The 6,841-nt window shown below is 43.3% G+C and overlaps 1 protein-coding gene across 1 annotated transcript in view; it reads right to left on the reverse strand.

Moving 5' to 3' along the window:
• Window positions 1–1,871, reverse strand: part of Fmo1 (flavin containing dimethylaniline monoxygenase 1) — a 36,082-nt gene extending 34,211 nt beyond the window's left edge. The window contains exon 1 of the mRNA XM_075988431.1: window positions 1,727–1,871. The gene's annotated coding sequence lies outside the window, so the exon portion shown is untranslated. The remainder of the gene's footprint in view (window positions 1–1,726) is intronic.
• Window positions 1,872–6,841: the final 4,970 nt, after the last annotated feature.

A 6,841-nucleotide genomic window follows, 5' to 3' on the forward strand; every position in this document is an offset into this window, starting at 1 on the left:
TCCCAAACACAGATGAGCTTGAGTTATTTAAGAATGTCGTAGAGAACTCAGCGATACTCAAGTGTCTGAATCTTATTTACGCTGTCTCAGGTGTGGGTGGATTTTTTTTTCTTTTTCTTTAAGACAAGGTTTCCTACTTTAGCTTAGACTTGCCAGGACTCACGATGTAACCCAGGCTGGCCTTGGGCTTCTGCCAGTCTCTAAATCAAGCTTCAGAGTGCTGGAATACTGGCTTGAGCCTGGGTCACATCACACAGTTTTAACACGAGTCAGGGCTGTGTTCCATTCAGTAATACCTCGTGCAGTTTCGCAAAGCAGCTCTTCAGCAGCTTCTGTGGTAAAAGGCGGCAAAATCGAGGTGGAACAACAAATGAGGATGCCATGTCTTCGCTTTGAGATTCTGTGCTTTGAGAATTTACATAGGGCACAGCAGTCCCGTAGCCCCATTACTGATTACGATTAAGAGGACCTTTTTTTTTTTTTAATAGAAACAGAGGAGTGGATAGGGGAAGGAGGGAGAGGGAGAATGAAATGAGAGGAGGGAGGGGACTATAGTTGGGATATAAAATAAATGAATAAATTTAATTAATAAAAAGGAGTGAAGTAAAAATGCTATTTTGTTCTAATTGCTTTATTATTCGTACAGCCAACTTCAGTGGTTAGAATATATGCACTAAGTCATTTGGGGCTTCACTACTTAATATGAGGGACTTAGGCCTGGGGGCGCTGTGAAGGAATTGCTGCTGCACGAACCATACCTTAAATCTAAGACATTTGGGAACCTCCAGGCAAGGTCTTACCTTTTAAAAGTATGTTTCAAATGGACTTGAAGGCCTTATTGATTGTTTCAGGAAATTATCCTGGAGCTGCTTTCGGCGCTGGATCAGCTGACTAACCAGCGTGACTCTCTTATGTGGTTACTAAGCAGTTATCCTTATTCATGCAGGCAGATACCTGCACATTCCTCTTGAGTGTGTGCAAATTTCTCAGAATAATGACAGGCCCAGGATGTATGATTTAAAGTGTTATCAGTTGTAGTAGATTCAGATGGATAAGGAGGGGTGGCTCAAGGCACCCATAGACTACATAGAGCAGACACAGTATCCAGAGGCTAGCAGAGCGCATAACTCGGAGCAGATAGAGCAGGCGCAGTATCCAGAAGCTAGCAGAGCGCATAACATGGAGCAGAAGATGCTGAGACCTGGGTTGGAGCAAGAATATGTTCTGGTATCTTTATCGTCTTAACAGTAACCAGTCACTTCCTCAAGCCTAACCCTGACCCACCCACCACACATCACAAATTCTGCCCCTTACAAGGTTTTTGTCAAGTTCCCAAGAGACCAGAGACTAAGAAAAGAATCAGATATCGAGATTCAGTTTTCCTAACAGTAAGTAAGACCTATGGGATTAAACTGGCTGTGTAGAAGTGATTCTCAAACTCTTGATATTAATACTTGTGGACTTAGGAATAGCAGAAAAGATCTAGAAGTAGTCTAAAAAATCAAGGCATTTTAATCCTATGCACAGAATAGAGCAGGAAACTCAGCAACAAGCAAACAGATGATGTGCAAACCCTAAGTTAGTCGAATTTCCAGAATGGTTTGCTTTTAGTTTCAGCTGTGCAAAATGCCAATACTTGGCAGATAAACCTTCCAAACCATTAGTTCACACTATGTTAGAGGCTTCCGAGGGAAGCACTCAATAATTCATTCAGCAGAGAACTTACCAGTGAACGCAGGAGTTTAGTAATCTGACTACGCTCTCAGGACAAAGACTCAGCTCTCTTCCTTACTGTGGAGCAAGGGATGGCAGCCCAGTTCCTCCAGGGTCACTGGCTGAGGGAGCTGAGCTCTCCTCTGGTGGACAATAACAAAACAGGAAGACCTCAGCTCCACCTACTGCATCCAGAGGAGGAACCAGAGATTTTTATCAGGTCACTTGCTTTAAGCAGCTCTATTTGCTCTTTCTAATGGCACTGACACAATTGGGATTCCAGAGCTAGTAGAAGATCAAAATAGTCTGCGAGCCAGGGTTTGGGAGTTCCCGGCTGGCAGGACGAGCCTGGTCTAACAGATAAGGGATGTTACGGAAAGATGGAAACCCAAGGTTAGCTGTTGTTTGTATTTTAAATTGATTAATTGCAACAGAGGCATGGCTGGTGTTATGTACTTAAATCCCATCATTCTGTGGGAAAACTGTAAGTTAAATGGGGCACTTAGAGGGGCATCCTCCACTCCACTCTTTGAGGGGCCAAGGATAAAATTAACAACGGCGGCTATGTCAGATTGCATCTCTAAGACTTTTGGCCCATTTCTCATTCAGAGCAAATTATTATTTCTAAAAGCATATATCACTCACATCATTCAATACAATTTCTAAAGCTTGGGAAATACGAGAGAGACCTATGGAAAGAACACAGTCTTTTGTAGGAGGAGAGAGTCGCTTATTGGTTCCCGCTACCCAGAACTGAAATAACCACATAGAAACTATATTATTTAAAACACTGCTTGTCTCATTAGCTCTAGTTTCTTATTGACTAACTCATACATATTAATTTAACCCATTTCTATTAATCTGTGTGTTGCCACATGGCTGTGGTTTACCAGCTAATGTTCCAGTGTTCGTGTCTGGTGGCTAAATGGCTTCTCTCTGACTCCTCCCTTCTTTCTCCCAGCATTTTGTTTAGTTTCCCCCACCTAGTTCTATTCCCCTACAGCTCTGCTATAGGCCCAAAGCAGTTTCTTTATTAACCAATGATATTCACAGCACACAGAGGGGAATCCCACATCAGTCTTGAACTCTTAAATCCTGGGTTCAGTGTCTTCATCAGCTCTATTATCAAAAATATTTTTGAAAAAAATTGTATGTTTTTTTTCTCAGCTCCATCTTCATCTATTTGAAATAGGGATGATAATGCTTGTTTCAAATAGTTATTGTGGAGCTAGGAGTGGCAATCTATGTGAAATGGCCACGGGCATAGACAACTCCCATGTGTGATGGTCTTGGCAGTGTGATGCATTGATGAGTTGCCCATAAGAATTGCTGATTGGTTCCCAGCTGAAGTGAGTTCTTACAGGCACTGAAAGAAAATTCCAAGAGATACTGGGAGACTGAGGCAGTGAACGGCTCTTGGCAGGGCAAATCTTTTCTTTTGGTTTAATACTATTTCAGCATGGCCTCTAACCTCTCTTCTGGAGGACCCTATACATTACTGAATATTCTGCTCATTTATTGGGCTCAGCTCTGGCTTTCATGACTCATTCAGTGTTTGGCAAGGAGTCAGCATTGCTAGCTGTGAGTTGTTAGTTCAGCTATCCTCCTGTAGCTCTGAAGATGATAGTCAGTGAATGATTTAAAACCTAAATTTTCCATAAAGTAGGCCTGCAAGACTATTGTTAGTCTAACAGTCTAATACGTCTTTGAATGTCTGAAAACCTATGGCCTTAACTCAGAAGCATCTTGAGAGTTAGGACTACGTTATTGTCCCAAAGTTTATACTCAAACAAATCACTTTGATGTATACATTGAGAGCACTAAAGGAGCCACTAGACCCTGGGTGAGGACACATGGCACACAAGAGACCTTGGGCTGCTCACTGAGCATAGACATGATCATTTTATTATACTCTCTCATTTCTATAGTTGCTAGAGACTTGTGTTAATTATGAATGAATGAGGCATCTGGCCTTCATTGGTAGTTTCCATGTTGGATTCTTGTAGGGATTGATGTTAATTAGCCATAGCTAAGAACAGAGGATGAAAGAAAGCTCTCTAGCCTGTTATTCAAGAGGGGCTGGACCCTTAGAAGCCGGATTGGTAGCCAATCATGCTCTTGAGGAAGTAGCATAGACTTGCACCGCATGGCCCCCCAGTGGCTGGTTGAAAACATAATTTTTCTGCCTGAATAGCTAAGAGTCAAATTTAACATATGTCCTTCCGAAAAAACAAACAAATAATCAAAATATGTCCTTCTGCGCTGTGGCACTAAAATCCCAGAACAAGCTCCCATATGACTTCCTTTGTCTTCAGCATGGTAACCACTGATTTTTCAAGAAAGATGTTCTTCTGTTTTGGATAACATAGTGATTAAGAAGTTCTGAGACATCGCCAAAAGACCCCCTATGTCTAAGAAAAATTTTGTTTTGTTTCCAAGTATGGAGATTTGGTGATTGCGGCTAACAAATTGTGCCCAGTCACCACTAACTCACGTCGTTGGCTGGATTAATTATTATATCTAGAAACCATTTTAATTTAAAAACTATTTTTATTTTTAATTATGTATGTGAGTATGTGCACAGGTGAGTGCAGGTGCCGACAGGGGCACCCAATCCCCTGGAGCTGGAGTTACAGGAAGTTGTAAGTTATCCTATGTGGGTGTTGGGAACTGGATTCAGGTCCTCTGCAAGATCAGTACTTGATTTTAACTGGTGAGCCATTTCTCCATCCCATTGTCTTAAATCTTCTTTCCGTCTCCCACTTTGATTCATTCTTAGAGCTGCATAATTTTAGGACTGGGAAACGGCACAGAGCAGTTTAGACCTACCCGGTATGCCGCATTCCTTTAGAGCCATGCAAAAAGCAATATTCAGATATATGCAGCTCTCCATTCCTCAGCCCCTCCACACAAAGTACCTTTCCCGTGCTTTACTAAGACAGCATGTATCCTTAACAGGATCCAGTTCTCTAAGGCTCTTACACATTGAGGTTATTCTATGTTTTTCCCTGGAGAACCTGTCTGCAGAATGGAGGCTATGTACGTCAATACACTTTTATTCTATGATATCAGACATATTAAAGTCATTCTGAAATTTTTCTTGACAACCTGCTCTCCATTTCCCTCTTTGATGCATAGAGATGAAATAAGCTGATTGATATGATATGTTAATTTTGGATTTTAGGCAGTTATTAAAAAATACAAAGATATAATAGCTTTGTTATTCTGTGTACCTTCACATGGTAAAGACTTGAGAGTGGGTGATCCTGGCTGTGAAAGCCAATGAGCCCATGCAGGTCACATGACTTGGGTGAAGGAATTTACTTGGATTACAGTCTTAAGACAGACTGCTTTAACTAAATATAATTATGTAAAATTGAAGCATTTATCATATACAATGGCTCTGAGTATTTTACCCAGGTCACAAAAGGTGATGAACCTTGAAATGGTTCAGCACCAAGAGAAACTGATGCCTTTAGGCGATCATCTGTCTTCTACCTGCCAACGACTTCAAGAATAGAACTACTTAGCAACAAAACTCCTCATTGATTGTAAACCGAATCCTGCCCCAGAATTTGTAGTGTTTCCAGTTAGGTATCTAATTAAGTCATATTTGACAACTTCAGAAGTACACTCGTCACCCCACAGTAGGGTGGCCAGTCCCTGTGATGGTTTGTTTGGATTCACAGGGCAGAAATGGTGGCTCTTCTGGACCTTTCGCACAACCTGACAACTCCGTGGCCCGAGGACTCTCCCTTACATTGTAGTCTGCACTGTTGGCCTCTGATCTTTCTTCCTTCCCTCCTTTACAGAGGACGGACTTTGCACTGTGGGCTGAAAACTCTTGTAACCATCCCAGGCGCTCCTCTTATTTGCTGACACAGATATTTTCCTTAGTAAAACCTTGCACGTTTCATCTGGATTGAGAAGAGCTTTATCCTAAGAGGTCTTGCATTAGCTGCTTTGATCTATTCCTGGGTCATAGGGCAGGGTGGACAAGTGAGTCTTGCTTGGTGTGAGCACATGTAGCTCCTGGAAGCAGGCCAAAGCGGCTCCAGGTCAGAAACAGCCTGCAGGGTGAAAGGCCGGCTTCAAAGAAAACTATTCCTCTGGGTTAAGCTTTCAAAACCTTCATATTTTGGGATGATTGTTTGAAATGCATTTATATGTCATGGCCTGGGTAGTTCACTTGAACGATATCTTTGCTTTTCTGCACAGAACAAATGTGGCACATCTGGTTTTGATGGAGAAAACCAAAGCGCTCTCATGCAGAGGAGGGTTAAAGGAAAGATTAGTAAGGAGAATCCTCTTGGGGAGGGGTTTGGAGGGGAGTGGGAGCCAGCGCACATTTTGTTCAGAAGAACAATTTCTGCAGACTGCAGCAGGAAGCTGCAAACGGGGAGGAGGCATTGGGCTGGAGGAGAGGTCAGGCTGGGGACTCAGCTTGAAAGCAAGATTTTCTTCCCTTCCTTTCCCTCCCCTCCCCTCCCCTCCCCTCCCCTCCCCTCCCCTCCCCTCCCCTCCCCTCCTCTCCCCTCCCCTCCCCTCCTCTCCCCTTCCCCCTCCCCTCCCTTCCTATCTCCTCTCCTCTTTTCTCCCCCTTTCTTTTTTTTCTTCCTATTGTGAGTCAGGGTCTTGATATGTAGGCCAGCCTGGCCTTGAACATGTTATCTCCCTTTCCCAGCCTTCTGGGTCCCAGGATTACAGACACCACACCTGGTTAAAAACAGCCATCCTGCCTCCTCTCCCCTCCCTTCTCTTCCTCCCCACTCTCTCTTTCTGTCTCTGAACACACACACACACACACACACACACACACACACACACACACACACACACACGACCCATGTTCCTTCTTTCCACACTCATGGCTCCCAAGTCTAATGTGCACAGGAGATTCTGAAACAGCAGATTCTGACTGAGCAGGTTATTGTTATGTTTATGTTATAAAAGCCATAAGGCCATATCCATGGCACTGTGAGGGTCTCTAAAGTAGGTGGTCTCTGGACAGTGGTTTGGAGCAGACAGCTTTAGAAACTTGGTCCGGGGTAGCTTTATGTTCAAGATGCACAGAGGCAGAGGGTGACCGGGCGACGACAGGGTGGCTTTTTTCTCTGTAGGGAGCTGC

Source organism: Microtus pennsylvanicus, chromosome 10 (assembly GCF_037038515.1).
Source record: "Microtus pennsylvanicus isolate mMicPen1 chromosome 10, mMicPen1.hap1, whole genome shotgun sequence".
Lineage (NCBI taxonomy): Eukaryota > Metazoa > Chordata > Mammalia > Rodentia > Cricetidae > Microtus > Microtus pennsylvanicus.